This window comes from Manis javanica, unplaced genomic scaffold (assembly GCF_040802235.1).
Source record: "Manis javanica isolate MJ-LG unplaced genomic scaffold, MJ_LKY HiC_scaffold_23, whole genome shotgun sequence".
Classification (NCBI taxonomy): domain Eukaryota; kingdom Metazoa; phylum Chordata; class Mammalia; order Pholidota; family Manidae; genus Manis; species Manis javanica.
This window is the reverse complement of record NW_027332169.1, coordinates 1,526,602-1,548,666: the sequence shown is the minus strand read 5'-3', so window position 1 is coordinate 1,548,666 and position 22,065 is coordinate 1,526,602. Positions and strand designations below refer to the sequence as shown.

The 22,065-nt window shown below is 41.8% G+C and overlaps 1 long non-coding RNA gene across 1 annotated transcript; it reads right to left on the bottom strand.

Annotated features, from left to right (window-relative positions):
* Nucleotides 1–4,307: 4,307 nt before the first annotated feature.
* LOC140847590 (uncharacterized) lies at nucleotides 4,308–20,742 on the bottom strand. The gene is made up of 3 exons (XR_012127629.1): nucleotides 20,554–20,742; nucleotides 17,681–17,810; nucleotides 4,308–4,431 (listed from the first exon to the last, which is right to left on the bottom strand). It is a non-coding gene; the product is annotated as an uncharacterized lncRNA (long non-coding RNA).
* Nucleotides 20,743–22,065: the final 1,323 nt, after the last annotated feature.

Sequence of the window (22,065 nt, the reverse complement as noted above, 5' to 3'; positions counted from 1 at the left end):
GATTTGTCATCTGGGGAGTATAAGAACAGAGAAAGCCCTGAAGGAGTAAAACAGCAGCAGACTCACAGAACCCAAAAATGGACTAATAGTTACAAAAGGGAAACGGACTGGCGTGGATGGGATGGAATGTAGGGATAAGGGTTGGGGAGAAAGAAGGCATTATTATTAGCATGTGTAATGTGGGTTTGCAACGGGTACAGCTGTAGAACACAGAAGAAACAAGCAGTGATACTACAATATCTTACTACGGTGATGGACAATGACTGCAATGGGATATGTCGGGGCAACTCGGTGATGGGGGAGTCTAGTAAACATACTGTTACTTATGTAATTGTAGACCAACGACACAAAAATAAATAAATAAATAAATAAATAAATAAGCTAAAAATAAATTAATAAATAAGTAACTAAGTAATGTGGTGACCCTGTTTCACAGACATATGCACCCCTAAGTTTATCACAGCACTATTCACAGAAGACAAGATAAGTGTCCATTTGGAGATGAACAGATAAACATCATGCGGAACATATACACAATAGAATATTATTCAGCCATAAGAAGATGGATGGAGCTAGAGACTATTATGCTCAGTAAAATAAGCCAGGTAGAGAAGGATGAGTATCAAATGATTTCTCTCATCTGGGGCGTAAAAGAACAGAGAAAAAACAAAAAGAGCAAAACAGCAGCAGGCTCACAAAACCCAGGAATGGATTTACAGTTACCAAACGGAAAGGGACTCGAGTGTATGGGTGGGAATGGAGAGAAAGGGGCGGAAAAGAAAGGGGCATTATGATTAGAATGTATACTGTTGGGTGGCATGGCGATGGTTGTACAACACAGAGAAGACAAGCAGTGATTGAAAACCTTCATACTACACTGATGAATATTGACAGCAATGGGTATGTGGGGAGAACTTGGTGATGGGGAGTCAAGTAAACATAATTAGCATCATGTATGTGTACATTAAAGATACCTAAATACATAAATAAATGAATAAATAAATAAATGAGAAAACACTGCAGCAACCCAGTTTGAAAAAGACATATGCACCCCTATATTTATCACAGCACTATTTAGTGTAGAAAAGAAATGGAAAGAACCAATGTGTCCATAATTAGACTAATGGGTAAAGAAGATGTAGTACATACATGCAATGGAATATTATTAAGTCATAAGAAGAAAACAAATGCGACCATTTATAACAACATGGGTGAAGGTAGAGAGTATAATGCTCAGTGAGATTAGCCAGACAGAGAGCAAAATGTATCAAATGATTTCACTCTCCTGTGGAGTCTTAGAACAAAGAAAAAACTGAAAGACAAGACACAAGCTGCCTCGCCAAACCTAAGAATGGAGTAACAGTTACCAAAGGTAAAGTGACTGTGGAGGATGGGTGGTTAGGGAGGGTAGGAGGGAAAACTGAGCCATGGAGTAGCACACATAATGTGGGCGGGGACAGGAGTACACAGTTCAGAGTATACCACAAAGACCAGTAGTGATTTAACAGCATATTACTGGGCTGAACGACAGTGACTCTTATGGGGTTCGTGGTGGGGACTTGACAATGGGGGGAGTCTAGTAACAATAATGTTCCTCATGTAACTGCTTAGTACTGACACCAAAATTAAAAGAAACACACAGCACGTTGAATATGCTTTCCATGTTCCTGATGCTCCCCAGGTGGTCAGCGCGCACCTCAACGAAATCATATTCCCGGCTAGGGCAAAAGGCTCTGAAGTTGGAGGCTGCTCCATTCATCAGAGACACGCTGTCCCTAGGAAAGAGGAACCACTGTGATATCACGGAATCTCCAGGCAACAGGGCTGCTCTTCCAAAGTTCAGCCACAGATGGCGGGCACTGCCCAGCCGTGGCTAGCTGCATCATCTTACCAAACATTAGTGGTCCAAGCCTACATATATATATATATGTATATATATATAAAATATTTCTCACTTCTGAGGACTACAAGAACAAAGAAAACACTGATGGAGCAAAAGGGTAGCAGCCTTACAAAACCCAACAATGGACAAACAGTAACCAAAGGAAAAGGGAGTGGGGTGGAAGGGTGGGAATGGAGGAAAAAGGGAAGGGCAAAGAAAGCGTGCATTGTTTCGCAGTATAATGTGTGTGGGGGGCACAGGGAATGCTGTACAGCGCAGAGAAGACTAGTAGACATTCCACGGCATCTTGCCACGCTGATGGACAGTGAGTGCAATGGGATATCTGGGGGCAATTTGCTCATGGGGGGAACATGGTCATGGGGGGAGTCTAGTAACCATTATGTTCTTCGTGGAATAGTAGATTAATGATACCAAAATATACATGAAAAGTAAAAATAGAAAATAAGTTAATGATACCAATATGTAAATAAATACATAATTTCAAAAAATGACTGCAGCAACCCTGTTTGGAAAAGACATATGCCCCCATACGCTTATCACAGCACAATTCACAATAGCCAAGCTAAGTGTTCATAAGGAGATGAATAGACAAAGAAGATGGTGTACATATACACAGTCGAATATTATTCAGCCATGAGGAAAAAACGAATCGTACCATTTCCAACAGCATGGATGGAGCTAGAGGGTATTATACTCAGCAAAATAAGCAAGGTGGAAAAACCCAACTATCTAATGATTTCAGTCATCTGGGGAGTATAAGAACAGAGAAAGCCCTGAAGGAGGAAAACAGCATCAGACTCACAGAACCCAAGAATGGACTAATAGTTACAAAAGGGGAATGGACTGGCGTGGATGGGTTGGAATGTAGGGATAAGGGTTGGGGAGAAAGAAGGCATTATTATTAGCATGTGTAATGTGGGTTTGGCACGGGGAGAGCTGTAGAACAAAGAAGACACAAGTAGTGATACTACAATATCTTACTACGTTGATGGACAATGACTGCAACGGGATATGTCGGGGCAACTCGGTGATGGGGGAGTCTAGTAAACATACTGTTACTCATGTAATTGTAGATCGACGACCGAAAAATAAATAAATAAATAAATAACGTAAAATAAATAAATAAATAAATAAGTAAGCAATGTGGTGACCCAGTTTCCAGACATATGCACCCCTATATTTATCACAGCACTATTCACAATAGACAAGATAAGTGTCCATTTGGAGATGAACAGATAAACATCACGCGGAACATATACACAACAGAATATTATTCAGCCATAAGATGGATGGAGCTACAGACTATCATGGTCAGTACAATAAGCCAGGTAGAGAAGGATGACTATCAAATGATCTCTCTCCTCTGGGGCGTAAAAGAACAGAGAAAAAACAAAAAGAGCAAAACAGCAGCAGGCTCACAAAACCCAGGAATGGACTTACAGTTACCAAAGGGAAAGGGACTGGGGTGTATGGGCGGGAATGGAGAGATAAGGGGCGGGGAGGAAAGGGGGCATTATGATTAGAAAGTATACTGTTGGGTGGCATGGCGATGGTTGTACAACACAGAGAAGACAAGTAGTGATTGAAAACCTTCATACTACACTGATGAATATTGACAGCAATGGGTATGTGGGGGGAACTTGGTGATGGGGAGTCAAGTAAACATAATTAGCATCATGTATGTGTAGCTTAAAGATAACTAAATAAATAAATAAGTGAATAAATAAATAAATAAATAAATGAATGAATAAATAAATGAATAAATGAGTAAACACTGCAGCAACCCAGTTTGAAAAAGACATTTGCATCCCTATATTTATCACAGCACTATTAAGTGTAGAAAAGAAATGGAAAGAACTGATGTGTCCATAATTAGATTAATGGATAAAGAAGATGTGGTACATACATGCAATGGAATATTATTAAGCCATAAGAAGAAAACAAATGCTACGATTTATAACAACATGGGTGAAGCTAGTGCGTATAATGCTCAGTGAGATTAGCGAGACAGAGAGCAAAATGCATCAAAAGATTTCACTCTCCTGTGGAGCCTTAGAACAAAGAAAATACTGAAAGACAAGACAGAAGCCTCCTCGCCAAACCAAAGAATGGAGTAATGGTTACCAAAGGGAATGTGACTGTGGAGGATGGGTGGTAAGGGAGGTAAGGAGGGAAAACTGAGCACTGGAGTAGCACACATAAGGTGGGAGGGGAGGGGAGTACACAACACAGCAACACAAAGACCAGTAGTGATTCAACAGCATGTTACTGGGCTGAAGGACAGTGACTCTTATTGGGTACGTGGTGGGGTCTTGATAATGGGGGGAGTCTAGCAACCATAATGTTCCTCATGTAACTGTTTAGTACTGACAACAAAATTAAAAGAAACACACAGCACCTTGGATATGCTTTCCATATTCCTGATGCTCTCAAGGTGGTCAGCGTGCACCTCAACAAAATCATATTCCCGGCTAGGGCACAAGGCTCTGAAGTTGGAGGCTGCTCCATTCACCAGAGAAATGCTGTCCCTAGGAAAGAGGAACACTGTGATGTCATGGAATCTCCAGGCAACAGGGCTGCTCTTCCAAAGTTCAGCCACAGATGGCGGGCACTGCCCAGCGGTGGCAAGCTGCATCATCATACCAAATATTAGTGGTTCTAGCCTACATATATATATATATATGATATATATATCACATATTTCTCACTTCTGAGGACTACAAGAACAAAGAAAAAACTGACAGAGCAAAAGGGTAGCAGCCTTACAAAACCCAACAATGGAAAAACAGTAACCAAAGGAAAAGGGAGTGGGGTGGAAGGGTGGGAATGGAGGGAAAAGGGAAGGGCAAAGAAAGGGTGCATTGTTTCGCATGTATGATGTGTGGGGGCCACAGGGAATGCTGTACAGCACAGACAAGACTACTGGTCATTCCACGGCATCTTGCCACGCTGATGGACAGTGAGTGCAATGAGATATCTGGGGGGAACATGGTCATAGGAGGAACATGGTCATGGGGGGAGTCTAGTAACCATTATGTTCTTCGTGGAATAGTAGATTAATGATACCAAAATATACATAAAAAAGTAAAATTACAAAATAAATTAATGATACCAATATGTAAATAAATACATAATTTCAAAAAATGACTGCAGCAACCCTGTTTGGAAAAGACCTATGCCCCCGTATGTTTATCACAGCAGTATTAACAATAGCCAAGCTAAGTGCTCATAAGGAGATGAATAGACAAATAAGATGCTGTACATATACACAGTGGAATATTATTCAGCCATAAGGAGAAAACGAATTGTACCATTTCCAACAGCATGGATGGAGCTAGAAGGTATTATACTCAGCGAAATAAGCCAGGTGGAGAAGGACAAGAATCTAATGATTTCTGTCATCTGGGGAGTATAAGAACAGAGAAAGCCCTGAAGGAGGAAAACAGCAGCAGACTCACAGAACCCAACAATGGACTAATAGTTACAAAAGGGAAACGGACTGACGTGGATGGGTTGCAATGTAGGGATGAGGGTTGGGGAGAAAGAAGGCATTATTATTAGCATGTGTAATGTGGGTTACCAAAGGGAAAGTGACTGTGGAGGATGGGCAGCAAGGAAGGGTAGGAGGGAAAACTGAGCATTGGAGTAGCACACATAATGTGGGCAGGGAGGGGAGTACGCAGTAGGCAGTATAACACAGAGAGAGAGCAGTAGTGATTCTACAGCATGTTACTGGGCTGAAGGACAGTGACTCTTCTGGGGTACGTGGTGGGGGCTTGATAACGGGGGGAGCCTAGTAACCAAAATGTTCCTCATGTAACTGTTTAGTACTGACACCAAAATTAAAAGAAACACACAGTACCTTGGATATGGTTTCCATATTCCTGATGATGTCAAGGTGGTCGGCGCACACCTCACCGAAATCGTTCCCAAGGCTAGGGCACCAAGCTCTCAAGTGGGAACCTGCTACAATCACCATGCACACTCTGTCCCAAGGAAAGAGCCACCACTGTGATGTCATACAATCTCCAGGCAGCAGTGCTGCTCTTGCAAAGTACACCCCCAGATGGTGGCCACTGCCCAGCCATGGAAAGCTGCATCATCTTAGCAAACATTAGTGGTTCTGGCCTACATTGTATACATAAAAGATTTCTCTCATCTGCGGACTACAACAACAAAGAAAAAACTGCAGTAGCAAAAGGGCAGCAGCCTCCCAGAATCCAAGACTGGACTAACAGTAACCAAAGGGTAAGGCCCTGGGGTGGGTGAGTGGGAATGGAGGGATAAGGGAAGGGCAAAGAAAGGATGCATTGTTTCGCATGTATAATGTGGGGGGGGGGGGGGGCACAGGGAAGGCTGTACAACACAGAGAAGACTAGTTGTCATTCCACAGCATCTTGCCACGCTGATGGACAGTGAGGGCAATGTGGTATCTGGGGGGAACTTGGTCATGGGGGAAGTCTAGTTAGTAACCATAATGTTCTTCGTGGAATAGTAGATTAATGCTACCAAAATATACATAAAAAATTAAAAATAGAAAATAAATTAATGATACCAATATGTAAATGAATACATAATTTCAAAAAATGACTGCAGCAACCCTGTTTGGAAAAGACCTATGCCCCCGTATGTTTATCACAGCACTATTCACAATAGCCAAGCTGTGTGTCCACAAGGACATGAATAGACCAAGAAGACGTTGTACATGTGCACAGTGGAATATTATTCAGCCATAAGGAGAAATCGAATCGTACCATTTTCCAACAGCATGGATGGACCTAGAGGGTATTATACTCAGTGAAATAAGCCAGGCGGAGAAAGACAAGTATCTAATGATTTCACTCAGCTGGGGAGTATAAGAACAGAGAAAGACCTGAAGAAGGAAAACAGCAGCAGACTCACAGAACCCAAGAATGGACAAACACTTACAAAACGGTAACGGACTGGCGTGGATGGGTTGGAATGTAGGGATAAGGTTTGGGGAGAAAGAAGGCATTATTATTAGCATGTGTGATGTGGGTTTGGCAGGGGGAAGACTGTACAACACAGAAGAGACAAGTAGTGATTCTACAGCATCTTATTACGTTGATGGACAATGACTGCAAAGGGATCTGTGGGGGCAACTTGGTGATAGGGGAATCTAGTAAACATACTTTTACTCATGTAATTGTAGATCAACGATATGAAAAATAAATAAATAAATAAATAAACAAGCTAGAATTAAATAAATAATGTGGCGACCCAGTTTCAAAGACTTATGCACCCCTATGTTTATCACAGCACTATTCACAATAGCCAAGCTAAATGTCCATCAGTAGATGAATGGATGAAGATGTACATATACACAGTGGAACATGACTCAGCCATAAGAAGTAAACAAATCCTACCATTTTGAACAACATGGTTGCAGCTACCGGGTATTAAACTCAGTGACATAAGCCAGGCGGAGAAAGACAAGTATCAGATGATTTCACTCATCTGGGGAGTATAAGAACAAAGAAAGAAAAAACTGAAGGAGCAACACAGCAGCATACTCACAGAACCCAAGAATGGCCAAACATTTACCAAAGGGAAAGGGACTGGGGAGGATGGGAGCGAATGGAGGGATGAAGGGGAAAATGGGGCATTACGTTTAGCACACATAATGTAGTGGGGATGGGATAGGGGAAAGGCAGTATATACAGAGAAGACAAGTAATGATTCTACAGCATCTTACTACGCTGATGGACTGTGACTGTAATGGGGTATGTGGAGGGTCTGGATAATGGGGTGTGTCTGGTAACCGTAATGTTGCTCATGTAACTGTTTAGTACTGACTCAAAAATAAAAAGAAACACACAGTACCTTGGATCTGGTTTCCATTTTCCCTGATGCTGTCAAGGTGGTCAGCGCCCACCTCACCGAAATCACACCCCCGGCTAAGGCAGCAGGCTCTTAAGTGGGTACCTGCACCTCTCAGCATACACATTCTGCCCCTAGGAAACATGCACCACTGTGACGTCATGGAATCTCCAGGCAACAGTGCTGCTCTTGCAAAGCCCACCCCCAGAGTGTGGCACTGCCCATCCACGGCAGGCTTCATCATCTCAGCAGACATCAGCGGTTCTGGCCTATATATGTATACACATCAAATAATTTCCAAAGGGAAAGGGACAGGTGAGGATGGGTGGGAAGGGAGGGAAAAGGGGGGAAATAGGGCATTACAATCAGCACACGTAATGTAGTGCGGAGGGGACTGGGAAAGGCAGTATATACAAGTAATGATTCTACAGTTTCTTAGTATGCTGATGGACAGTGACTGTAATGGGGTATGTGGGGGGAACTTGATAATAGGGGTAGTCTAGTACTCATAATGTTCAAGTAATTGTACACTGACGATATCAAAATTAAAAATAAAGAAAGAAAATAATAAAAAAAGAATAAGTTAAGAATCTTACTTCTTGGAAAATACAGAATCTATGGCATCTTACTACACTGATGGACAGTGACTGCAGTAGGTAAGAGGCGGACCCGATAACATGGGTGAATGTAGTAACCACATTGTTTTTTTCATGTGAAACCTTCATAACAGTGTGTTTTAATAATACCTTAATAAATCAAAAAATGAATCCTACCTGTTAACAAACATCCTGGATGTTCAAATGCAATCTTATCTTTAAGATGGGATGCTTCCTGCCTTTTACTATGTTGTTTGTGACTGGGTTTACTTGACATATTAATCGCCCAGGTTATATATTACTTGATTAGGGGCTGAAGGAGGAAAAGCAGCATCTGGGCAAAGTTAAAGATAAACTAGGCCTTTTCGCAGGCTAACGTAAATTTTACAATAGCCTCATTTAACTGACACAATGCAGACTTGGGCCATGCTGAGGTATTTTCTTATCCGGGAAATGTTCGAACATTCCAGGCCAGGCTACTCCTGGCTTTTTAGTTTAGTTACTAACCTTCACGGAAGAACGCTTATACTCCTAGTTTGGTATTTTACTTGAGAGATTTCATGTGACTCTGACTTTGCTGAATTGTTTCATTCGGAGTTTTGGTAAGGGTCTTTTTCCAGAGGCCCTCACCCTACTCTGACTACACCCACGGTCCCTGTCTCAGAATCCCTGTGGCAGACTACGAACCGAAATGACGGTAAGATATGAATTTCTAAATACAAGAAAATGCACTGTCAGTTCCCATACCAAGTAAAGAAACTTCATTCCCAAATAAAAAATACGGGAGGTACCTCACGAAAAACTTTTTAATTCTAAAGGCGCTGCCTCCAGGCGTCCCCTCGCTCACCGCCCCGCCCCGGGTCACACTTGAACCTCAGCTCACCCGCCCTCACCCTCAAGGCCCCCGCCGAGAAAATTCACACAGGGCAAAACGGCCGCCGGCCTCCCCGTCTGCGCGGCACGGCGCGGCCCCTCCACCTGCGTCCCCGGCCCGGGCGGCGGGAGGAGGTCGGCGTCGCGGCCCTGGGCCGGGCCGACGCGAGCCGCGGGGTGGACAGCAGCCGCTCTCACCACCCCGACGGACGGAAGAGCAGCGGCGCCGGTGAGCCCCTCCCCAACTGCCACTGAGAACTTCAGCGGCCGCCCGCACGTCCGAACCGGGCCACCTGCTCCTCTCCTTCCCCTTCACGGGCGGCTCCTCCGGCGGAGTGCTTCGACTCCCGGACCCCAGCAGGACCCCGCGAGCCCAAAACCCGCGTCGGCCGCTTCCCGACCCCGCCGGCCACGCGCTGCCCACCGAGCCACTCGCAGGAGCTCCCACGCGTCCGGCTCCCCCGCGCTCTCAGGCGGAGGCAGGGTTTACCGCGCCACGTCCGGGTCCCGCCACGCCCCGCGGCCACGTACCTTCCGGCCCGCAGAGCCGTCGCTGTCGCCTTCACCCTGAAGCAGGGCCCGCTCTGGACCCTCCACCGCAGGTCTGCCGCCAAGGGAGCCGCTTCTCGGCTGAGCTCTCTGAAGTACGACCAGGCCAGCGGCTCAATTCCCAGCGGATCGCCGCCCTCAGGACGCCGCGGGAGAGCGGAGGAGGGGCGAGGCGGTGATCCGAGGCCGGTACCGCCCCCCGCATGCGCGCCGGGAGGACGGCGCACCCGAGCACCGCTCGGGTCAGTCCGCATCTGCTGCGTGGACTGGACGGTGCGCGCAGCTCCTGACCGGACCGAAGCACGGACGGAACGGCAGAAACTGCCTTTCCTGACGGCGCTCGCGACACTACTGACTGGGGGATAAGGCGGCGGCGCCTGCAGCTATTACGCAGCCGCCGGACTTAAGCGATCTGCGCCCAATGGCTGCCCGCCATCGACTGACGGCCCTCCCGGCCAATGTGCGCGAGTCGCCCGGGGGCACCCCCGCCCCCGACTTCCGCAAGAGTTAGACGGTGGAAAATAGAAGGAAAAAAGATTAAATCTATATTCTGCCTCTATGTATTTATCTCTTCTAGACATTTCATATGAAGAAATTTTACAATATGTGACCTTCTGTGTCTCCTTCTTTCACTTGTAATGTTTTCAAGGTTTATCCATGTTGTAGGATGTATCAATACTTCATTCCTTTTTATGACTCAACAATATTTCACGCAATGGATATAACATCTTTGTGGTGTATCCATTCATCAGTTGATGCGGTTGTTTTCACTTTTTGGCTGTTATAAATAGTGCTTCTATGAAAACACTGTACACATTTTTCTATAAGTGTTTTCAAATCTAGGTAGTAATGGAATTTCTGGTTCATATGGTATGCTATGTCTAACTTTCTGAGTAACTGCCAAATTGTTTTCCAAAGACGCTGTCCCATTTTACATTCTCACCAGAAATGTATGAGGGTTCTAAATTCTCCACATCCTTATCAACACTAATTTTTTCTGTTCCTGATGTTTTTCTAAACTATCTTGACTGTCTTTGTGGGCATGAAGTAGTAGCTTCTTTGCCCTTTAACTTTGGGCATGAAGTAGTAGCCTCTTTGCCCTTTAACTTTGCTTGTGTCCCTTGTAAACAATACAGAGCTGAAGTTTCTTTTTGTTCCCTTGTCTGACAACCTTTTTCTTTATGTTAAGCATTTATTTAATTTCTTGTACTCATTACCAACTTAACTGGATTTATTTTTAATCACATAATTTTGTGCTTATTATGTCATATTATTTGAAAAAAATATTTTCTTTCAGATTGATATTCTTTTTCTATTTCCTCATTCCACTTTTCTCCATGTCTCAGTTTGAAAGCTCTATTCAGTATATCTATTTTTTAAGAGGTCACCATAGATATTTTTATTTTTTATTTTTTCAATTTTTTATTTTGGTTTGATTAATGTACAATTACATGAGCAATATTATGGTTACTAGACCCCCCCCCCATCATCAAGTCCCCACCACATACCCCAATAAGAGTCACTGTTTTTCAGCCCAGTAATATGCTGTAGAATCACTACTTGTCTTCTGTGAGGTATCCTGCCCTCCCCGTGCCCCCATCCCTGGATACATTATGTATGCTATTGTATTGCCCCTTTTCCCACCTTTTCACTCCCTTCGCACCCATGCTCCCAAGCCCCTTGCCCTTTGGCAACTGCTATAGTCCATTCTTGAGTTCTGTGATTCCACTGCCTTTTTGTTCCTTCAGTTTTTCCTTTGTTCTCATACTCCACAGATGAGTGAAATCACATGATACTTGTACTCAGCCTGGCTTATTTCACTGAGCATAATACCCTCCAGCTCCATTCAGCGTCATAGATATTTTAACATGCATTCTCAGCAGTATCTCAGGTTATCGTGATGCTTTAACTTCCTTCACAAAAACAAAGCGTTCTTAAACTTTGATCATTCTCTTCCCCATGCTATTATTTTACCGTATTTTTGTTCTAACTGTATCTTAAATCCCACCCATGAGGCATTGTTGTTCCATGTAGTCGTTCAAAGCATTTACCACATAGTCAACAATGTCTTTGTTCATTCCCTTTTTCTTTTCTATAACTTTTTTTAAGTTTTTAGTTAAGGTATTATTGACATGCACTCTTATGAAGGTTTCACGTGAAGAAACAATGTGATTACTACATTCACCCATATTATCAGGACCCCCCCTTACCTATTGCAGTCACTGTCCATCGGTGTAGTAAGATGCCACAGATTCACTGTTTGCCTCCTCAGCTGCACAGACACTTCCTATCTCTTTTTCTCTCTCTTTTTCTTCTGGTACCCCTAAAATGCAAATGTAGTTCCATTTGGTTTGGTCACACCGTTCTATTAATATTCTTTCATTCCTGGAGATCCTTTTATCTCTCTCTGCCTCAGTTTCTCTGTATTCCTGCTTAAGTAACCTCAGTGACCATCATTTTTAAATAATTTTTTAAGTGCGTTTTTAATTCAAATGGATTTTGAAGATAACAGAAGAATAATCTGGAAAATACTACAGTGATCATCCCCTACAGGTGCTTAAAATTACTTAAACCAAGATTACAAAAACAAATTTTGTTTTTTGGAATCCAGGGATTAAAATTAAATAAAAATTAATTTGATTGTTTGGATTACTCTACTCCTTTCCGCTAGACCTTTCCCATATTATGAAATATTGCCATTACGCTAAAAAATAAAAAGCGTGTGTCAAAGCAAAACAGCAGTAAATAAATACAAAGAAAACGTTTAGCATGTGAAAAGCAGGAAAAAACCAAGGCAATCTTTGTGCATAATGTCTACATGTCATGTACTTAATGAAATTTATTGAAAATTTATTAACACATAGTTTTTATGTATGTAAAAGTAAGTTTACACATGAAAGTGCTTCTTCTTGAGCATTCATGTTTATCACTTCCTCCTATCTTATTTCAAGATTAATGAGGGAAATCAACCCAACAAAATGCCTTTAGTTAAGTGAGCCAGAATCTAAATACTGCCCTGATTCTTCAGTTGTAAACTCATACAAGTACCACATGAGTAAAGTACTATTCCTGACTTTGAGGAGCTCACAGTACAGTGGGAGTAACTGATACTAACGACATACACTCTTTTAACATTTTCTTTATCTATATGAGAAACCATAGCATATTTTCACTTATCTCTAGGATAAAATTAAGTTTACAGGCGTAATACTGAAATACACCTGTTGAACCGGTCAGTTTAATGTTGTAAACTAAATATGGTTACTAGAAGTTCTCATTGCTTGGTAGATGTTGATATTTAATGCATACGTTGTGTTAATACATAAATTTATATTTTTATGACAAATACATAATTTCAAAAAATGACTGCAGCAACTCTGTTTGGAAAAGACCTATGCCCCCGTATGTTTATCACAGCACTATTCACAATAGCCAAGCTAAGTGTTCATAAGGAGATGAACACACAAAGAAGATGTTGTACATATACACAGTGGAATATTATTCAACCATAAGGATAAAATGAATCGTACCATTTCCAACAGCATGGATGGAGCTAGAAGGTATCACACTCAGCGAAATAAGCCAGGTGGAGAAGGACAAGTATCTAATGATTTGTCATCTGGGGAGTATAAGAACAGAGAAAGCCCTGAAGGAGTAAAACAGCAGCAGACTCACAGAACCCAAAAATGGACTAATAGTTACAAAAGGGAAACGGACTGGCGTGGATGGGATGGAATGTAGGGATAAGGGTTGGGGAGAAAGAAGGCATTATTATTAGCATGTGTAATGTGGGTTTGCAACGGGTACAGCTGTAGAACACAGAAGAAACAAGCAGTGATACTACAATATCTTACTACGTTGATGGACAATGACTGCAATGGGATATGTCGGGGCAACTCGGTGATGGGGGAGTCTAGTAAACATACTGTTACTTATGTAATTGTAGACCAACGACACAAAAATAAATAAATAAATAAATAAATAAATAAGCTAAAAATAAATTAATAAATAAGTAACTAAGTAATGTGGTGACCCTGTTTCACAGACATATGCACCCCTAAGTTTATCACAGCACTATTCACAGAAGACAAGATAAGTGTCCATTTGGAGATGAACAGATAAACATCATGCGGAACATATACACAATAGAATATTATTCAGCCATAAGAAGATGGATGGAGCTAGAGACTATTATGCTCAGTAAAATAAGCCAGGTAGAGAAGGATGAGTATCAAATGATTTCTCTCATCTGGGGCGTAAAAGAACAGAGAAAAAACAAAAAGAGCAAAACAGCAGCAGGCTCACAAAACCCAGGAATGGATTTACAGTTACCAAACGGAAAGGGACTCGAGTGTATGGGTGGGAATGGAGAGAAAGGGGCGGAAAAGAAAGGGGCATTATGATTAGAATGTATACTGTTGGGTGGCATGGCGATGGTTGTACAACACAGAGAAGACAAGCAGTGATTGAAAACCTTCATACTACACTGATGAATATTGACAGCAATGGGTATGTGGGGAGAACTTGGTGATGGGGAGTCAAGTAAACATAATTAGCATCATGTATGTGTACATTAAAGATACCTAAATACATAAATAAATGAATAAATAAATAAATGAGAAAACACTGCAGCAACCCAGTTTGAAAAAGACATATGCACCCCTATATTTATCACAGCACTATTTAGTGTAGAAAAGAAATGGAAAGAACCAATGTGTCCATAATTAGACTAATGGGTAAAGAAGATGTAGTACATACATGCAATGGAATATTATTAAGTCATAAGAAGAAAACAAATGCGACCATTTATAACAACATGGGTGAAGGTAGAGAGTATAATGCTCAGTGAGATTAGCCAGACAGAGAGCAAAATGTATCAAATGATTTCACTCTCCTGTGGAGTCTTAGAACAAAGAAAAAACTGAAAGACAAGACACAAGCTGCCTCGCCAAACCTAAGAATGGAGTAACAGTTACCAAAGGTAAAGTGACTGTGGAGGATGGGTGGTTAGGGAGGGTAGGAGGGAAAACTGAGCCATGGAGTAGCACACATAATGTGGGCGGGGACAGGAGTACACAGTTCAGAGTATACCACAAAGACCAGTAGTGATTTAACAGCATATTACTGGGCTGAACGACAGTGACTCTTATGGGGTTCGTGGTGGGGACCTGACAATGGGGGGAGTCTAGTAACAATAATGTTCCTCATGTAACTGCTTAGTACTGACACCAAAATTAAAAGAAACACACAGCACGTTGAATATGCTTTCCATGTTCCTGATGCTCCCCAGGTGGTCAGCGCGCACCTCAACGAAATCATATTCCCGGCTAGGGCAAAAGGCTCTGAAGTTGGAGGCTGCTCCATTCATCAGAGACACGCTGTCCCTAGGAAAGAGGAACCACTGTGATATCACGGAATCTCCAGGCAACAGGGCTGCTCTTCCAAAGTTCAGCCACAGATGGCGGGCACTGCCCAGCCGTGGCTAGCTGCATCATCTTACCAAACATTAGTGGTCCAAGCCTACATATATATATATATGTATATATATATAAAATATTTCTCACTTCTGAGGACTACAAGAACAAAGAAAACACTGATGGAGCAAAAGGGTAGCAGCCTTACAAAACCCAACAATGGACAAACAGTAACCAAAGGAAAAGGGAGTGGGGTGGAAGGGTGGGAATGGAGGAAAAAGGGAAGGGCAAAGAAAGCGTGCATTGTTTCGCAGTATAATGTGTGTGGGGGGCATAGGGAATGCTGTACAGCGCAGAGAAGACTAGTAGACATTCCACGGCATCTTGCCACGCTGATGGACAGTGAGTGCAATGGGATATCTGGGGGCAATTTGCTCATGGGGGGAACATGGTCATGGGGGGAGTCTAGTAACCATTATGTTCTTCGTGGAATAGTAGATTAATGATACCAAAATATACATGAAAAGTAAAAATAGAAAATAAGTTAATGATACCAATATGTAAATAAATACATAATTTCAAAAAATGACTGCAGCAACCCTGTTTGGAAAAGACATATGCCCCCATACGCTTATCACAGCACAATTCACAATAGCCAAGCTAAGTGTTCATAAGGAGATGAATAGACAAAGAAGATGGTGTACATATACACAGTCGAATATTATTCAGCCATGAGGAAAAAACGAATCGTACCATTTCCAACAGCATGGATGGAGCTAGAGGGTATTATACTCAGCAAAATAAGCAAGGTGGAAAAACCCAACTATCTAATGATTTCAGTCATCTGGGGAGTATAAGAACAGAGAAAGCCCTGAAGGAGGAAAACAGCATCAGACTCACAGAACCCAAGAATGGACTAATAGTTACAAAAGGGGAATGGACTGGCGTGGATGGGTTGGAATGTAGGGATAAGGGTTGGGGAGAAAGAAGGCATTATTATTAGCATGTGTAATGTGGGTTTGGCACGGGGAGAGCTGTAGAACAAAGAAGACACAAGTAGTGATACTACAATATCTTACTACGTTGATGGACAATGACTGCAACGGGATATGTCGGGGCAACTCGGTGATGGGGGAGTCTAGTAAACATACTGTTACTCATGTAATTGTAGATCGACGATCGAAAAATAAATAAATAAATAAATAACGTAAAATAAATAAATAAATAAATAAGTAAGTAAGCAATGTGGTGACCCAGTTTCCAGACATATGCACCCCTATATTTATCACAGCACTATTCACAATAGACAAGATAAGTGTCCATTTGGAGATGAACAGATAAACATCACGCGGAACATATACACAACAGAATATTATTCAGCCATAAGATGGATGGAGCTACAGACTATCATGGTCAGTACAATAAGCCAGGTAGAGAAGGATGACTATCAAATGATCTCTCTCCTCTGGGGCGTAAAAGAACAGAGAAAAAACAAAAAGAGCAAAACAGCAGCAGGCTCACAAAACCCAGGAATGGACTTACAGTTACCAAAGGGAAAGGGACTGGGGTGTATGGGCGGGAATGGAGAGATAAGGGGCGGGGAGGAAAGGGGGCATTATGATTAGAAAGTATACTGTTGGGTGGCATGGCGATGGTTGTACAACACAGAGAAGACAAGTAGTGATTGAAAACCTTCATACTACACTGATGAATATTGACAGCAATGGGTATGTGGGGGGAACTTGGTGATGGGGAGTCAAGTAAACATAATTAGCATCATGTATGTGTAGCTTAAAGATAACTAAATAAATAAATAAGTGAATAAATAAATAAATAAATGAATGAATGAATAAATAAATGAATAAATGAGTAAACACTGCAGCAACCCAGTTTGAAAAAGACATTTGCATCCCTATATTTATCACAGCACTATTAAGTGTAGAAAAGAAATGGAAAGAACTGATGTGTCCATAATTAGATTAATGGATAAAGAAGATGTGGTACATACATGCAATGGAATATTATTAAGCCATAAGAAGAAAACAAATGCTACGATTTATAACAACATGGGTGAAGCTAGTGCGTATAATGCTCAGTGAGATTAGCGAGACAGAGAGCAAAATGCATCAAAAGATTTCACTCTCCTGTGGAGCCTTAGAACAAAGAAAATACTGAAAGACAAGACAGAAGCCTCCTTGCCAAACCAAAGAATGGAGTAATGGTTACCAAAGGGAATGTGACTGTGGAGGATGGGTGGTAAGGGAGGTAAGGAGGGAAAACTGAGCACTGGAGTAGCACACATAAGGTGGGAGGGGAGGGGAGTACACAGTACAGAGTATAACACAAAGACCAGTAGTGATTCAACAGCATGTTACTGGGCTGAAAGACAGTGACTCTTATTGGGTACGTGGTGGGGTCTTGATAATGGGGGGAGTCTAGCAACCATAATGTTCCTCATGTAACTGTTTAGTACTGACAACAAAATTAAAAGAAACACACAGCACCTTGGATATGCTTTCCATATTCCTGATGCTCTCAAGGTGGTCAGCGTGCACCTCAACAAAATCATATTCCCGGCTAGGGCACAAGGCTCTGAAGTTGGAGGCTGCTCCATTCACCAGAGAAATGCTGTCCCTAGGAAAGAGGAACACTGTGATGTCATGGAATCTCCAGGCAACAGGGCTGCTCTTCCAAAGTTCAGCCACAGATGGCGGGCACTGCCCAGCGGTGGCAAGCTGCATCATCATACCAAATATTAGTGGTTCTAGCCTACATATATATATATATATGATATATATATCACATATTTCTCACTTCTGAGGACTACAAGAACAAAGAAAAAACTGACAGAGCAAAAGGGTAGCAGCCTTACAAAACCCAACAATGGAAAAACAGTAACCAAAGGAAAAGGGAGTGGGGTGGAAGGGTGGGAATGGAGGGAAAAGGGAAGGGCAAAGAAAGGGTGCATTGTTTCGCATGTATGATGTGTGGGGGCCACAGGGAATGCTGTACAGCACAGACAAGACTACTGGTCATTCCACGGCATCTTGCCACGCTGATGGACAGTGAGTGCAATGAGATATCTGGGGGGAACATGGTCATAGGAGGAACATGGTCATGGGGGGAGTCTAGTAACCATTATGTTCTTCGTGGAATAGTAGATTAATGATACCAAAATATACATAAAAAAGTAAAATTACAAAATAAATTAATGATACCAATATGTAAATAAATACATAATTTCAAAAAATGACTGCAGCAACCCTGTTTGGAAAAGACCTATGCCCCCGTATGTTTATCACAGCAGTATTAACAATAGCCAAGCTAAGTGCTCATAAGGAGATGAATAGACAAATAAGATGCTGTACATATACACAGTGGAATATTATTCAGCCATAAGGAGAAAACGAATCGTACCATTTCCAACAGCATGGATGGAGCTAGAAGGTATTATACTCAGCGAAATAAGCCAGGTGGAGAAGGACAAGAATCTAATGATTTCTGTCATCTGGGGAGTATAAGAACAGAGAAAGCCCTGAAGGAGGAAAACAGCAGCAGACTCACAGAACCCAACAATGGACTAATAGTTACAAAAGGGAAACGGACTGACGTGGATGGGTTGCAATGTAGGGATGAGGGTTGGGGAGAAAGAAGGCATTATTATTAGCATGTGTAATGTGGGTTTGGCACGGGGAGAGCTGTAGAACACAGAAGACACAAGCAGTGATGCTACAATATCTTACTACGTTGATGGACAATGACTGCAACGGGATATATCGGGGCAACTCGGTGACGGGGGAGTCTAGCAAACATACTGTTACCCATGTAATTGTAGATCAACGATACAAAAATAAATAAATAAATAAATAAATAAGCTAAAAATAAATAAATAAATAAGTAAGTAATGTGGTGACCCAGTTTCACAGACATATGCACCCCTATGTTTATCACAGCACTATTCACAATAGACAAAATAAGTGTCCATTTGGAGATGAACAGATGAACAACATGTGGAACATATACAGAATAAAGTATTATTCAGCCCTAAGAAGATGGATGGAGCAAGAGACTATTATGCTCAGTAAAATAAGCCAGGGAGAGAAGGATGAGTATCAAATGATTTCTCTCATCTGGGGCATAAAAGAACAGAGAAAAAACAGAAAGAGCAAAACAGCATCAGGCTCACAAAACCCAGGAATGGACTTACAGTTACCAACGGGAAAGGGACGGGGATGTATGGGCAGGACTGGAGAGATAAGGGGCGGGGAAGAAAGGGGGCATTATGATTAGCATGTATACTGCCGGGTGGCATGGCGATGGTTGTACAACACAGAGAAGACAAGCGGTGACTGAAAAGCTTCATACTACGCTGATGAATATTGACGGCACTGGGGTATGGGTGATGGGGAGTCAAGTAAACATAATTAGCGTCATATTTGTGTAGCTTAAAGATACCTAAATAAATAAATAAATAAATAAATAAATAAATAAATAAATAAATAAATGAGTAAACACTGCAGAAAACCAGTTTGAAACAGACATATGCACCCCTATATTTATCACAGCACTATTTAGTATAGAAAAGAAATGGAAAGAACCGATGTCTCCATAATTAGACTAATGGATTAAGAAGATGTGGTACATACATGCAATGGAATATGACTAAGCCATTAGAAGAAAAGAAATGCTACCATTTATAACAACATGGGTGAAGCTAGAGCATATTATGTTCAGTGAGATTAGCCAGACAACGAAATGCATCAAATGATTTCACTCTCCTGTGGAGTCTTACAACAAAGAAAAAACCGATTTAGTGTACAAAAGAAATGGAAAGAACCGATGTGTCCATAATTAGCCTAATGAATAAAGAACATGTGGTACATACATGCAATGGAATATTACTAAGCCATAAGAAGAAAACAAATGCTACCATTTATAACAACATGGGTGAAGCTAGAGCATATAATGCTCAGTGAGATTAGCCAGAGAATGAAATGCATCAAATGATTTCACTCTCCTGTGCAGTATTACAACAAAGAAAAAACCGAAGGACAAGACTGAAGGCACCTCGCCAAACCTAAGAATGGAGTAACGGTTACCAAAGGGAAAGTGACTGTGGAGTCTGGGTGGAAAGGGAGGGTAGGAGGGAAAACTGAGCATTGGAGTAGCACACATAATGTGGGAGGGGAGGGGAGTATGCAGTACAGAGTATAACACAAAGACAAGCAGTGATTCAAAAGCATATTACAGGGCTGAAGGACAGTATCTCTCATGGGGTACGTGGTGGGGACTTGATAATGGGGGGAGTCTAGTAAACATAATGGTCCTCATATAACTGTTTAGTACAAACTCGAAAATTAAAAGAAACACACATCACCTTGGATATGGTATCCATATTCCTGATGCTCTTAAGGTGGTCAGCGCGCACCTCAACGAAATCATATTCTCAGCTAGGGCACCAGGCACTGAAGTTGGAAGCTCCTCAAATCACCAGAGACACTCTATCCCTAGGAAATAGGCACCACTGTGATGTCATGGAATTTCCAGGCAACTGTGCTGATCTTGCAAAGTACACCCCCAGATGGTGGGCACTGCCCAGCCGTGGCCTACATATATACAGATATATATATATATATATATATATATATATATCTGTATATCTTTGTACACACACACACACATACACACAGACATATAAATATATCAAACGATTTCTCTCATGCTTGGATTATAAGAGGGAAAGTGAACGACAGCAGCCACACAGAACCCAAGAATGGACTAACAGTAATCAAAGGGATAGGGACTATGGTGTATGGGTGGGAATGGAGGGATAAGGGAAGGAGAAAGAAAAGCGGCATTGTTTAGCATGTGTATTGTGTGGGGTGGCACAGAGAAGGCTGTACAACACAGAGAAGACTAGCAGACATTCCACAGCATCTTACCATGCTGATGGACAGTGAGGGCAATGGGGTATCTGGGGGGAACTCGGTGTTGGGGGAGTCTGGTAAACATAATGTTCCTTGTGGAATAGTAGATTGATGATACCAAAATATACATAGAGAAGTAAATATAAAAAAGAAATTAATGACACCAAAATATAAAATAAATAAGTGAAAATAAAAAGAATGGAGTGACCCAGTTTGGAAAAGACCTATGCACCCCTATGTTTATCATGGCACTATTCACAATAGGCAAGCTAAGAGTCCATAAGGAGATGCATAGATAAAGAAGATGTGGTACATATACACAGTGGAATATTATTCAGCCACAAGAACAAAACAAATCTTACCATTTCCAAAAGCATGCATCAAGCTAGAGGATATTATACTCACTGAAATAAGCCAGGCAGAGAAAGACAACTGTGAAATGATTTCACTCACTTGGGGAGTATAAGAACAGAGAGAAACCTGAAGCGGCAAAACATTAGCAGACTCAGAGAACACAACAATGGACTAATAGTACAAAACGGAAACGGACTGGGGTGGAAGGGTGGGAACGTAGGGATAAGGGTCGGGTAAGAAGCAGGCATTATGATTAGCATGTATAATGTGTTTTTGGCACGGGGAGGGCAGTACAACACACCTGAGACAAGTAGTAACTCCACAGCAACTTACTACATTGATGGACGATGACTGCAATGGAATATGTGGTGTAAACGTGGTGATGGGGGAATCTAGTAAACATAATTTTCCTCATATAATAGTAGATTAATGACACCAAAAAATATATATACATGTGTGTGTATGTGAATACATAAATAAATAAATAAATAAATAAATAAGAGGGAAACAGTATGAGGCAACAAAGTTTGAAAAAGACATATGCACCCCTTTGTTTATCACAGCACTATTCACAATAGCCCAGTTCAGTGTCCAACAGGACATGAATA